The 14,955-nt window shown below is 47.5% G+C and overlaps 1 protein-coding gene and 1 long non-coding RNA gene across 7 annotated transcripts in view; one reads left to right on the top strand and one right to left on the bottom strand.

Moving 5' to 3' along the window:
- The window catches only part of arhgap32b (Rho GTPase activating protein 32b), a 255,649-nt gene that overhangs the window by 153,903 nt on the left and 86,791 nt on the right, over positions 1 to 14,955 (top strand). The window lies entirely within an intron of this gene.
- On the bottom strand, positions 2,175 to 2,928 carry LOC132895477 (uncharacterized). The gene is made up of 3 exons (XR_009655757.1): positions 2,852 to 2,928; positions 2,485 to 2,599; positions 2,175 to 2,335 (listed from the first exon to the last, which is right to left on the bottom strand). It is a non-coding gene; the product is annotated as an uncharacterized LOC132895477 (long non-coding RNA).

Raw genomic sequence — 14,955 nt, 5'->3', positions numbered from 1 at the left:
TGCAGCTAAGAGAAATCAAAGCTGCGTAAAAAGCGAGAGGCAGAGACCAGAAATGAAACTGAACAGGGCAGGAGCTAGGTTAGAGCAGTCAACGTAAGTTGGCATTTAGAGTGAGGGCACACAATTTTACCTTTCCATCCTTGCTTTAAAATTGTGATTTTCGGCATACACAAATAATGATGGCACAAAATCTGGACTGCTTGAGTCACGCGAGACCTCTCCTACAAACAAAATTGCATGCAAAGCTAAGTTAACATGCTAACAATATTCATTACATTGTGTAACTATGACCCAGCTAATCAGACAAACGTTACCAAAGTATTTTGCTACATCAATAAACGAAGACTAGAAAGAATAAAAAAGAAAGATTTAATAAATAGCCTGATCTTACCTGTGATGAAGTGGGCGCTGCAAACCCGCGCATTTTTGATGGTGCTTTCATCCCAGTCTACACGTTTGATGGCTTGTAGTCTAAGGCTACGTTTACACTAGACCGTATCTGTCTCGTTTTCTTTGCGGACGCACTGTCCGTTTACATTAAACCCCCTGGAACCGCCTGGAAACGGGAATCCGCCAGCGTCCACGTATTCAATCTAGATCGTGTCAGCTCCGGTGCTGTGTAAACATTCAAAATACGCGGATACGCTGTGCTGAGCTCTAGCTGGCGTCTCATTGGACAACGTCACTGTGACATCCACCTTCCTGATTCGCTGGCGTTGGTCATGTGACGCGACTGCTGAAAAACGGCGCGGACTTCCGCCTTGTATCACCTTTCATTAAAGAGTATAAAAGTATGAAAATACTGCAAATACTGATGCAAATACTGCCCATTGTGTAGTTATGATTGTCTTTAGGCTTGCCATCCTTCCACTTGCAGGTAGTAAGTGATATGCGCTGGGATCACACACACAGCGGCTCAGTCCCGAATCGTGGCTCGTGCACTTCACTCGCGCGCTCTGTGAGCTGCGCAGGGCCGGAGTGCGCACCCTCCAGAGGGCACTCGCTGTTCAGGGCGGAGTGATTTGGAGCGCAGGATGCCTGCGGAGCCGAGCGTATCCGTGTATTGGCGTTGCTATGTGCACGGCTAACGGTTTTAGTGTAAACGCGAATCGTTTTAAGAACGTTAATCTGATGATCCGCTGATTCGACGTAATGTAAACGTAGCCTTAGACGTCGGCGATTTTTTTGGAATGGGTGAGATCCTGCTGGAATTCTGTACATTTTAACCCCATCACTGCTACGATTCTGACACCCGACAACACAACAACTAGGCATTTCTGAGTCTTTTTTGGGTCCAGGCTGCGCGCGCAATTTCCGCTTACGTATGAATGACGTTTACTGCGAAGGGATCTATAGTGCCTTGCAAAAGTATTCAATTCCTTGAAACGTCATTTGTTTGGATTACAAGTGATACTTAAGCAGGTTGTTCCAGTCAGTATGTGAAAATGCAGCTTGCATAAGAGAATCTATGGGGTATTGTCAAGAGGAAGATGAGAAACATCCGACCCAAAAATACAGATACGCTGAAGGCCACTATCAAAGCAACCTGGGCTTCAATAACACCTCAGCAGTGCCACAGACTGATCACCTCCATGCCACACCGCATTTATACAGTAATTCATGGTAAAGGAGCCCCAACCAAGTATTGAGTGTATAAATGAATATACTTTTCAAAAGTTGGACATTTCTGTATTGTAAATCCTTTTTTTGATTGATCTTAGGGAATATTCTAATAATTTGAGATACTGGATTTCTGATTTTCATGAGCTATAAGCCATAATCAACAAAATTAAAACAAAAAAGGCTTTAAATATTTCACTTTACATGTAATGAATATAGAATATATGAAAGTTTACCTTTTTGAATTAAATTATGAAAAAAGGAACTTTTTCATGGTATTCTAATTTTTTGAGATGCACTAGTATTTATATTTAAACAGTTATCCGCCTCAGGCTCAGTGAATATTGGCAAATAATAACCTTGGCTTCGTCTCAGTCATTATTTACGGATATTCACTTTGCCTTCAGCAAATAATTACTAAATGATAGCATAAAATGGAGAATTTTATTCATTACTCAATGCACTTTAATGTTATGAAATCATGCAACATAGTCTGTGTATTATATGTATTTTTTATTCATAACATTGAATTGAAGCTTCACATTGAGGAGAAAGTAAATACAGTGGGGTGAATTGCATAAAAAGTTGCATGAAGGGTTATATAAACTTGATTAGGTTTGCATTTCTTTTCCATCGGAGCTGCAGAATTACGGCCCATTAATTTTTTCTGGGGTCTTCACGAACACACAGGCTATAGAGCCTACGCGTCAAAACACTGAAAAACACACACACATTAACACACACATTAACAATGGCTTCTAACAGACAGATCATTCAAGCGTGATTTATTATTATGTATAAATCTTTATTATCCTATAATAAAACAGTAATACATGTGTTTAATTTCCAAAGGCAAATACTCACATGAAGCCGCCTGCTGTACAGTCTGGGTTTGTTTTTGTCACTTTCAGGATGTGTTGATCAGGAATTTTTCCAGGAAAGAATTTGAAACAGCATGAGATACGGTGGGGTTCAGGTACTGAGAGAGAGAGAAGAACTTGATCAGGTTGCACTGTAATTACTGCATCAATGTACATGATCAATATGGCTTCATTAAAAAAAATCAAAAATAGCAGAATTAATAACTAAACATCAGATATTTTATAATTTAATATAATTTTCTTGAACTGATTTGATCTTTAACTTGAATTCTTTAACTCTGGAGATACGTGTTATAAATATTACAACAACAGCAATAATAATAATAATACCAACAACAACAACAACTCACGGTTAGCATCTGAGTAGAGCACCAGGATCAGGATAAAGCCCAGGACCAGAAATAGGCAACTCGACTTCATGTTTTCAGCAGGTGTATGTGAAGGTCTGAGTTCTTATCTCTTTTATATCAAATCTGCTCACCCACTTTCACACGGTTTCAACTAGTCACTCCCTTCAATCAGAATGTTGTGCATATTTGCCAACTCCCAGAGATCAGACTTCATAAAGAATGTAGAGTAGTCCATCCTCTCCACCCTCCCAGCTGGACAAGTTTAGTCAAGAATACCATATCAATTTAAACTGAGTGAGTTTGTGGGAGAGTTTTAGCGAAGTGATGAAGGATTCTCTGGAACACAGATCTATCCACAGGTTTTCAATGATGTTTAGGTCAGGGGACTGTGAGGGGCAGGGCAAAACCTTCAGCTTGTGCCTCTTGAGGTATTCCGTTGTAGATTTTGAGGTGTGTTTTGGATCATCGTCTTATTGTAGGACCCATCCTCTTTTTAACTTCAACTTTTTTACAGATGGTGTGATGTTTGCTTCCAGAATTTGCTGGTATTTATTCGAATCCATGCTTCCCTCGACCAATGAAATGTGCCCTGTGCCACTGGCTGCAACACAACCCCAAAGCATGATCGATCCACACCCATGCTTCAGAGTTGGAGAGGCGTTCTTTTCCTGGAATTTGGCACTCTTTTTTCTCCAAACATACCTTTGCACATTATTGCCAAAAAGTTCTATTTTGATTTCATCAGTCCACAGGACTTGTTTCCAAAATGCATCAGGCTTGCTTAGATGTTCATTTGCAAACTTCAGACACTGAATTTTGTGGCTAGGATGCAGGAAAGGTTTTCTTCGGATGACTCCTCCATGAAGGTCATATTTGTTCAGGTGTGGCTGCATGGTAGAACAGTGCAGAATTCTCTGGAAACCTTGATGTACTACTTAGCACATATGCTTATGAGAGTGATTCATCATTATACCACTATGGTAAGTGTCTAAAGTCCAAAAGTATGCTGACTTATTTCCTCGGAGTGGCTGTGATGTGTGTGAGAGAGAGCGCAACACTGATGTAATTGGCTCTTTTTCTCTGTTGAACATCGAAAGATTTACTTTTTGTTCATATTTATATTCATAGATTATGTTCAAGTCATTTTGGATTGAATACAAAACAAAACTGGTGAGAAATCAATTGAGATACATAATTTTTTTTTTTTGAACACCACACCAATAACTGGTGGGGGAAGCCAAGGCCTGAAGATTAGAGAAGCAGCTTTTGGTCCAAAGGGTTGCTGGTTCGATTCCCAGGACTGGGGGGAATGCCATGAGAGGAGAACACTTTCCCCTCCCTGTGAATCATGGCTAAAGTGCCCTTGAGCAAGGCACTTAATCCCCAACCATCCCCATAGCTGCCTACTGCTCTGGATACGTGTGTGTTCATTGTTCTCTTGTTATTTTTCTTCAGAATATTTTTATTGGCAAAAATAAGAATGATGAAACTGCAGTACAGACTTGCAGTTAGGTCCATAAATATTTGGACAGAGACAACATTTTTTCTCATTTTGGTTCTGTACATTTGTAGGTGGAATTAGGATTAATTAAATTATAAATTATGTAATAATTGATAGTGTCAGTATGTACCTATGTAGAGTGATGGCTATGAAGACTGTGATAACCCAACCGCTAGCTAGAAATCCCAGGGCAATTTGGCTTATTAAAGATCCTTGATCGGACGAGGGGTTTGCGCGGTTATTCAAGAAAGTGGTAGCGATGCCAGTGGGCTTAAGATTGAATTGCACGGTTTTGGTCCCTTCCAGCAGTAGTTGTGCTTGGAGGGTGGAGTTTATCTCAAGTTCGTGACCTGGGAAGGCATCGGGCATTTCTATCTCAGTCTCATACTGGTCAGCGCTAAGGTGATGGAGGGTGATGTCACCCACGTGAACAGTGGCTCCTAGTGGGACACTTAGGAGAGAGGTTTCGTTAGGGATCTTCATTCTAGTGGCAGTGTTATGTTGATCATATGATATCAGAATCTCAGTTTGGGGAGTGTTGATTAGCCACCGATTACCAGCTCTTTCTACTCTAGTTCCGATTCTTTCATCTTTAATAGACAATTTGCCTGCACACTTCTGATCGGGGACTTTTGTCAATCCACAGAGACGGTCTGTGGTGTCTCGGATAAAGGGATTGCTGGGGCAGACCCTGTGGATATCTTTGGTAGAGGTGCACATGTCTAAGTTAGGGATGAGGTAGATAGAGGGGTTGTCATCGTGATAGGCTATGGTAGGAGGTGTCTGCAAACGTACGTGTACGTCATTGTTCCAGAAACCTACATTAAGGACAGATTTGATTCTGTATATGTTTTGCCGTTCAATAATGGGAAGATTGAGGATGAAGCCTATTTCTAGGTTTTGAGGGTTCACAAAAATGGGAATAGCACTGCCAAGACTATAAGCCAGATGAATCTGTGATGAGTAAACAATAGTCGTGGTAGTAGATCGGAGTATGCTGTCAACCATGCTGAGGGGTATCAAATATGGTGGGATTTTACCTCCACTCAGGGTGCTGAGAGAGCTACTTACTTCTCTCATCAGGTCCTGCATTAGGTCTCGGATTACTCGGACGTACTTGACTTCGCTTCTCATGATTGTCGCTAGCCTGTCTACGGCATGTACTGTGTTCTTGATTAATGTAGAATGCATGTTAACGGTTAGTATGGTTCCCTGCAGGGTTTTGCCTAGGCCCTGCAGCTCCTCCTGTTGAGTTAGTAGTCTACCCTGGATTTCTGGCATTTCTTCCTTAAGAATGTTCATTTCTCGTTTGACCGTGGTCAGGCTAACGGTGTTAACGGCAGAGAGGCCCAGTGAGAACAGAGAGCCGATGGCGGATGCAGCAGTAAGTAGTCCTCCGAGGAACCGTTTAGGGCGTGTTTTGCTGCTGAGTTCCTCCTCAGTGACTATGAACTTCTGTAACTGTTCGAGCATGTGAGCTGTGGTACGCTTGGCGTGTTCGGTGTTGGACCCAATCTCGGAGTCAGGCCCGGTTTCAAGGTTTGTTTGTGTGGGCGACCTAAAATGCTTACGATACACGTCCCAAGGATCAAGGCGGGTGTACACGCGCTGGGTGTGGACGCGGCAATTGGTGAGAAGCGTGAGAAGCAGTCCTGGGGCATCTTGGAGAATGATGCCGCTCGGCGGACCTGGTTCCACTATGTTACCTGCCCGTGTGGTCTGCAGGACTAGGAAGATGCCGAGGATCCAGAGAGGGGCCATTCTGCAACATACAGGAGTTTGTTATTCCGATTTGGGTGGTAACAAGGGTGGTTACTTATAGATGCACGCTTATGGATTGAGAGGCATGCAACTAAGTTGGGCAGGCTATAACTTATTGTTTGTCCACCCCCCTATGGAGTGTGGACTGCTCAAAGAGCTTTATTTGGTTGCTATGGACCCATCTATACGAAGGCGCCTGGCTGGGCTTCGAAGTTTTGATGCGGTAGGCGACGGAGGACAGTTTACCGACGATTTCGAAAGGACCGGACCAATGGGGTAAGAATTTTCTGGCTACTCCTACCGGTTTGGTGAAATTGAAGTATAGGACTCTGTCGCCTACTTCGTACTCACGGTGTGTCGCCTTTCTGTCGTAGTAAGCTTTCTGGCCTTTCGCACTCTTTTCGAGGTGTTCCTGGGCCCACGCAAATGTGGCCTGCAAGTGGCGTTGCAAGTCGGTGACGTACTGGTGTGTGGTGTACGCAGTGGCAATGCTTAGGTCCTCTGGTCGGTAGAGGAGGTGTAAGGGGAGAACCATTTCGCGGCCAGTCATCATTTCGAACGGGGTGACTCCGGTGGTGCGGTGAGGAGTGGACCTAATGGCCATCAGCACCAGAGGGAGTTTGACGTCCCAATCTTTGCCATGGTGGCTGACATACTTGCGAAGCATGCTCATGATGGTTTGGTTGGCGCGTTCGACCTGACCGGAAGACTGAGGATGATACGCGATGTGGAATTTTGCCTCGACTCCGAGCATCTCCCACAGCACTCTCATGACCTCTGCGGTGAAATGAGTACCTCGGTCGGAATCAATGGATAGGGGCAAGCCCCAACGGCTGAACACATGGTTCATAAGGAGGAGAGCGGTGGTCTCTGCAGTTTCGTTCGGGGCGGGCAAGCATTCCACCCACTTCGTGAACGCGCATGTGACGGTCAGGAGGTACTTATTACCTCGAGCCGATTTCGGCACCGGTCCGACCCAGTCTATATGGAGATTAGACCAGGGGAATGAGATGCCTTTGCTTTGCAGGGGGGCGCAGTTCAACGGTTGGGCTGGTCGGAATTGGCAGCAAATCAAGCACCCTTTGACATTCCCTTTGACCCTTTTACTCGGTAACGTCCTGAATCATGAAGGGCCAATAGACAATCTGTTGGAGTGTCTGGTAGGTCGCCTGAGCGTTCCTATGGCCCCCGCATGGGCTGTCGTGAGCGTACTGCAACATGACCCCCCTATGATCTGTGGGCACGACCCACCGGGGAGGTCCCTGGTTTCGTGGTGTGTACACCAGGAGTCCTTTCTCGAGTTTTAAGCCGTTTTTGAGATTGTGAAGGTGACTTAAGTCTCGGGACTGTTGCAACTCTTGTGGGGAAACTGGGAACGCCACGGGGTCCGCAAGGAACTTACGGATTTGGTGGATCACGGGATCCCTTTCCTGCATAGACACCAGGTCGGCGTCCTGGGGCAGTCGGCCGAGTTGCACTGTTCCCGCTTGGGGTGCTGCGTCAGTTTGACCTGCTCTAGCCTGTCGGCGAGTAATCGCGGTTACGTTATGGCGTGGCGTCTCGGGAAGCCATAACGGCTGGAATTCCCAAAGGGGGCCGTCTACGGCTCCCGCTTTGGCGAGGCCATCTGCCTCATCGTTACCGACTTTGTCAGGTCCTGGGACTTGAGAATGTCCCTTCACCTTCTTCCAGTAGACGCACATTCCCTGTTCGGTTACGAGTCGATCGCATGCTAGGAAGAGTTCGGAGTGTTTCACTTCCTTGCCCCTTGCATTTTTCATGTCCTTCACCTTCCACAACGGGAAGTGTGAGACGAACCTATGCCTGGCATAGTTTGAATCGGAGCAGAGAACTAACTGCTTGATGTTCTCACGGGCAGCTTGTTGCAAGACGATGAGCACGGCTGCTACCTCCGCATATTGGCTAGTCTTAGCCCCGAGTCGATGTTGGTATTTCCCTAGTATAGGGCCGTTCGCCCATACGATACCGACACCGGCTTGGACTTTGCATTCATGATGGAATGAGCATCCATCTATGTAAGCGGTGGGGAGGTCTTTGCAGGCGTTCTCGTCATAGTAGTGGTGGTCGGAGGGGAGAGCAGGTACGGTTGTTAGTTCGGTTTGATCCGGACTATTCTCGCAGTCGCAATGCTGGCATTCCGCCAGGCCTCGGCCAAGCGCCATCTTGTGGTTCTGGGCGTACTTCACCTCGACGTCGTAGCCCTGTAATGCCATCATCCAAGCTGCGATGCGACTGTTCGAAACTCTTCCCTCTCTCAGCCTCTGGCTGTTCAAGAACGAGACCGGTTGATGATTGGTCTCTATCACCACCTTCTGGCCACCAATGTAACTGCGAAAGTGTTCAACGGCCCAGACCGTGGCCAGCAGGGCTTTTTCGCAGTCTGAAAATTTCAACTCCACAGCACTGAGGGGCCGACTGGCGTATGCTACGACACGGCGATCTTTGTCATGCTGCTGTGACAGTGCGGTGCTCAGGCAGTGGGTGGAGAAACTAGCCTCCAAGAAGAACGGTTTGTCTTTGTCGGGATACGCGAGGCAGGGAGCGGAGCAGAGCTTCTGCTTCATGCTCTTGAACGCGAGTTCTTGAGGGTCACTCCACCGGAAGGGTTTATTCTTTCGGAGGAGCTCGGTGAGCGGTCGTGCTATCTCCGCGTAGTCCTCGATGAACTGTCGGGAGTAGTTGCAGACCCCTAAGAAGCTCCTGAGTTCGGGTACGTTGGATGGGGCTTTAATATCTTGGATAGCCCGCACCCTCCCCGACTGGGGTTCAATGCCATCTGGCCCGACGCACAGCCCAACGTATTCGACTTTGGTGCGACACCACTGCCCTTTGGTGACAGAGAGCTTCGCTCCTGCTCTGGACAGCTGAGACAGAACATGGCGTATCTCTTCAAGGTGTGCATCAAAAGTCTGTGACCTAATGAGGATGTCATCGACATAGATCAAGTTGCCACGAGCTGGGGCATCGCTCATTGCCTTATGCAAGAAGATGTTGAATTCAGCGGGGGAGTTCGCGTAGCCGAACGGACATCGGTTGAAGGTTAACTGGCGGTTCCCAAAGGAAAAGGCCAGCTTGTGCTGGTCAGCTGGATCCACGCGCATGGTCCAGAATCCACTCGCCACGTCGGCGGTGGAGAAGAGCTTTGCACCCTTCACCTTGGCAAGTTCTTGATCCAGATGGATCATGGGCCATCTTGACAAGGGCACTTGCTTGTTCAGTTGCCTATAGTCAATGGTGAGGCGCCACTTGCCGTTCGGTTTCAGCACCGGCCACAAGGGGGAGTTGTACGTCGAGTTACACTCGCGAATGATCTGCTTTTCCAGCAGAGTGTCCAGTGTTTCTTGTATTGAGTCGTATGCGGCTAACGGGATTTTGTATTGCCGCACGAACGTCGGTGGAGCGTTCGGATCCGTTGGGATTCGGACGGTGTGGAAGTTCGTGACTCCGCAGTCATTGGAATCTCGTGCCCAGATCGCCTTGAAGTCGTAGAACAGTTCACGGAGCTGTCGTCTCTGGGCGTCCGTGGTCAGGCTGTCAGCTTTCACCAGCTGTTGTTGAACTTCTTGTTCAAAGCCTGGGTACGGTTCACCTAAAGCTGAATCAACGACCTCAGTTGCAGGGGTGACGTTGCTCGATTGCGTGGCAAGAGCGTACACCAGCATGTGTTTTGGGGCGTCACTTTTGGTCATGACTATGCGCTCGTCGCGAAGCATGTCGTGAGGTTCGACGCGGATCATGTGGAAAGGAAGAGTAACCCCGAGAGGTTCCACTGGATCGGCATGAGTGTCCGGTGTTGGCAGCTCACCGATGACTGGAATGGTGAGTTCAAAGTCATGGAATGCCCAGTCTATCAGAAGGCCTAAAGGCCGACGGGCGGGGATCGTGATGGCGTCCCGCGTGGAATTTTGAACCAGGAGGTAAGCGGAACGATGACTCACTTCAAGCAGCGGAGTCCCACACACGGCTAAGTCGAGCTCCACGAAGAATCTGAGAGGCTGGAAGAACGCCTGGGAGCTACGAAGCTGTTGGTCTTTCATGATGACCAACTTAAGAGGGAAACCAGCAGTCCTAGCGGGAATGACAACGTCGATTTCGCTAGCGACATGGCAGGCTTGGGGAATCGTTTGTCCTGACCGCATTTGTTCCGGGTCAGCTTGGAACGGGTGCTTAGCGGCGTCGGCTTGGGTCCAGATGACCCGGTTGACTAGGTCCAGTTGGGCTCCCAGTCTGACAAAGATGTCTGCCCCGATGACCAGTGAGTCAGGACGTCCGGGGACAACACTCAAGAAATGGAGAAATTCTCTCTGACCGATGGCGAGCGACACGGCGCAGACGCCCGTAGCTTTGGTGGGGCTCTGTGGTTGTTCGGCTGACAGTAGCCGGTGGCTCTTCTGCACAAAGACAGGGGAAGGAGTGCTCTGACACACTATGTCGAACCACGTTTGGCTGATGGCTGACTTCTCTGACCAAAGCGCTAACCTGACGCCTGGTGCCGTGACGCCGTTGACAGTAATGTTGCTAGATATCCAGGGGTAGTACCTGGTTGGGGCAGATTCGCCAAGAAAGCAAAGGAAAGACGGGTGGCCATCAAGCGCGTTGCGGTTGAGAAGAGTGTTGGTTGAGTTTGGTGCTTCTTGACTCGGCTCAGGGTGGAGCGGAGTGGTCTCGAGGACCTGCCCTGACTCAGCTATCGGTGGAGTAGCATCCACGCTAACTTCATCGCAACGGGCTCGATCATGACGACGAGGATCTGGGGTCTGTGGGGACGCGACCTGAGCCCACAGTTGCCCACGACGACAGTCAATGAGGGGCGCTAGCCTATCTAGTAGGTCTTGGCCAATGAGGAACGGTTTTACCCCAACAGAGCAGATGTAAGTGGGGTGAGTGATGGACATGCCCTGGAACGTGAGTTCTAACCATGCAATGGTTGTTACTGGGGCTTGATTCTGGGTGAAGCTAACCAAGTTGACATCACAACGTTCGGTTCTGATGGGTCTACCTTGCGTGCGCCGCGCATCAGAAACCTCTGCAAAGACTTTGGAACACATCAGGGTGATTTCCGACCCAGTATCCAAGAGAGCTTGGAGGGAAACGTTGCCTTCTACCACCACTGGGGTATAGATACGCTTGGCGTTGCCTTTCCTAACCAAATCTCCAAGAAACTGCGTCAGGGGTGCATCCTGCGGGTCAGGCTTCACTACCGGGGGGGATGGTTTCAACTCATCGCTGCCTATTGGGCAGGGGTCCTTTCCCCACCCCACGAGGTTGACACGTGGTGGTGGGGATGGGTCCCGGCCTAGTCATGCTGACGGTTCGTCCCTGTCCTTGCTCGGCTTACCCTTCCTGTTCTTATTGCTCAGCAGTTGTTTAACCCGTGCTAGTTCGGTCCTCAGTTCTGCCATCCCAAGCGGCTCTTGGTTGGCTTGTCTAATCCGTGCTAGTTCGGCCCTCAGTTCTGCCATCCCAAGCGGCTCTTGGTTGGCTTGTTTAGCGGTAGCTAGCTTAGGGCTCTGCCCCCTTCGAGAGGAGTTGCGATGGGGCCTTGACTGTCCGCTACTCTGAAATTTAGGGCCATGACTGCCAGGTTTGCGGTTACCTTGCCCTTTGGCGCTGGGGCCCTGTTCCCCCTTGGCTCCAGCTTGTCGAACTTTCCAGTTACCTTTGGGTTGACTCGACGTCTGGTGGCCGGGGTTTGGGTTCGCCAAAGGGGGTCCGCGGTTTGGGGCTTCACCCCCTTCTAGGCCTAAGGACTGACCTTCCTGCTCATATAGGCTGAGGACTCTGGGATCGTCCTCGTGGCGGTCCGTGGGTCAGACGAACGTCTCCCACATTAGTTGTGCGGTGCGACGCATTTCTCTCATAGTATGGGGGCGCTGGCGACACGCGAGTGTTACCTGGTTACGGATGCACGGGTGAAGGTTATGGAGGAAGAGGGACTTGAAGTTGCGATCTTCCTCTAGCCCGGGGTCGCTTCTGCCCTGAAAGTATGCCGCGCGGAGCCGACGGTAGTACTCGCGAGGGTGTTCGCTTCGTTTCTGTCTGATTAGAATGGCACCCATCGTCGCAGCAGTCTCGTCCTCGTACAACAAGTATTCCTCTTTCAAGTACTTACGTATTTTCTTGTAGTTGTCGAGGACTGACTGCGGTAGGGTCTCAACGAATGCTCGTACGCCTCTGCCTAAAGTTTTCCAGACTAGTCTGGCCTTTTTATGCGACGTAGCCTCTGGCAGGTCCAGGAGGCTACGTTCGATTTCCCGGAAATAATCATTAACGCTTCGGTGTCTATGATTTTCCGGCTCAAAACACTCTGTGTCTTTCGCAAGGACGTCGATTTGGCGGATCCTAGTTTTGCGTTCTGCGACGAGGCGTTTTGATTTTGACCCGTAGGGGTCCTCGCTGTCTTCGCTATTTGAGCTGCTCTCATATCGCCTATGTCTGCGTTTCGGCTTGTATGTCGAATGTCGACCTTTGCCCGACATTGAATGTATTTTGTGAGATTATTATTAGTGAGTAGTAGACAAATAAAAGCTAATCAAATTGAATTACATTTTACTTGTTCCTGTTGTTTATTCACAAGGTCAACTATTTAGAACTCCTTTTTCCTTCAAAATTTAGCTTTTGTATACAACTGGGTTTCCCATCTAATGCAGAGCTACCATTAATCTTGAATGTAACCATTCACTGTGAGTATTAAGATTAATAATTTAAGATTTTATGAGACTGATCTTATTTATAAGTTGATTAATTCAATTATCAATTATTACATAATTTATAATTTAATTAATCCTAATTCCACCTACATTAAAGTGGCGCCCCGTGTGAGGCATAGTTTAATGACCTTGTGAATTTCTCAACAATAACTTGTAAACTGCTGTCTACCTAAAATCAACTGCCAAGGTATAACACAGGTGACTTTAATGGTGAATAATTAAGTGTGTTAATCACAGAACTGAAATTCAGCTGTCAACCACAGTTAGCTGAAACTGGTTTAATTGATTAGTACATTAGAGTAATATCTAATCCAGGTACTTAATATTATTAATAATAATTATTGTTAATTAATATTATTAATTGAGCTAATTAATACAAGTGAAAAACAAAGTAGCTAAGAAACCACAAATCAATTATTTAGCAACTTGGATTAAATTAAATTCTAACCTAATCAACACCTAGTATTAATTTCCTTTAAGTTAATTAATACATTTCGAACAAAATGTCGCATTCCCCATCAAGTGAGTCAGAAGGGCCCCTCCTCTCTCTCTTCGACGTTGTAGGTGATTTAGGCCAAGTCCCGGAGGATAGGAGAAATTACTTCTGTGATCTGGACCAAAAGGCTCGCTTTGATGAAATACACATAGCCGTTAGGGAACTTAAGGAGCATACTATGACTCTCCCAGAAGGGCTACCCAAATTGTTCATGATCTACTATAAGGAAATGGAACATGTGTGTATGACCCTCGAACAAGAGAAAAGAACACTAAAACGACAACTGGCCGAAGCTCAAAGGAGAGCAGACAGTGCGGAGAGTAGCCTCGTGGGCCTGAGAGCCACACAAGATGAACTGAAGCGCGAAATAGAATGCCTCAGAGAAGAAGTGACGCAAGCACGTCGCTCAGATGAGGGATCGGCCAAATCCTCCCAAGAACAGAGTTCCGCTCTGGAGGAGGAAGAACCTGAGCTTAGAACGGTAGATCAGACACCGCACTCAAGCTCAACTCGCGTGAAAGCCGCGCGATCGCCACCTCGTGGCGCTGGGAGTTTTTACTTTACTCCCCACTACACCCCCTCGCGCTTCAATATCGCTGCAGCCTCTAGCCCGCAGAAAACGCCGCGCTACGTACTCTCAGACTCCTCTGACGGAGAGGCCGCCTACAAGACAAAACAATGGAACAATTACACCTGGACCATAAATTTGAGGAAAAGAGAGAGAAAGAGATAGGAAAAGAGAATCCCGTGTGTGTGTAGAGAGGTGTGTGTGTATGACCTAGCTTGTCGTTAGCTAAAACAAAGGAATGTTAGCTAAAACAAAGGAATGTTAGCTAAATAGAACAAAGGATTAGCTCTGTGGCTAATGTGTGCTTTGTGTAGGTATCTGTGGGCAGATGCTAATGACTAGCCACTCTGGCAATGCTTAAACAAAATGGCGGTCAGTGCCTAGGTGTCGTATCACAGGTAACTCAATGAGGGAGGTAACAAAATGGCGTCTGGGAATATGGCGCCTGCAGGCCTAGTCGGGAACACAAGCCTACCAGCTAGCGTATCACCCTGAGGTAGCTAGCAATAAGTTGCTAAGGAGAATCTGACCACGTTACAGCTGGATCCAAACACTGTACTTAACAACAATTTCCAACAGACTATCTAGGCAAAGAACTCAACGCGAGAGAGAGAGAGAGAGAGAGAGAGCATGTGAGAGTGTGTGTATAATAGGTGTTGGATGGAGAGGACTAGGCCTTGTAGCGGTCCAGCCTTGGAGCTTAAAATAACAAACTTGTCGCTGCGCTGCTAATCAGATAGGGAAGCTAGCGATGGAGTTAAGGAAATATATCATGCAAGATACCCTGTCTAACAAGTTCAAAGAAAAAAACAGAACCAAAACAAACAATAAAAACAAACACCTTCCGTGTCTGAGCAGGTATGCTAAACAGCTCAAAGCTTAAACATGACCCTAACAACCATCTGAATAAGCTACAAATTAAAATTTGCCCAAGTGCCTACTCAATGCGATGGAAGTTCGTTCTCCGATGCCCGCGCTGAGGGTCGCGGTCCGAGGAGAGGAGGTTAGCGGCGAGTTGCGTCCAACCGCGGCTAACGAAGCAGGGAG

The sequence above is a fragment of the Neoarius graeffei genome, chromosome 12 (assembly GCF_027579695.1).
Source record: "Neoarius graeffei isolate fNeoGra1 chromosome 12, fNeoGra1.pri, whole genome shotgun sequence".
NCBI classification, from domain to species: Eukaryota; Metazoa; Chordata; class Actinopteri; order Siluriformes; family Ariidae; genus Neoarius; species Neoarius graeffei.
This window is presented reverse-complemented; position numbering and strand designations above follow the sequence as displayed.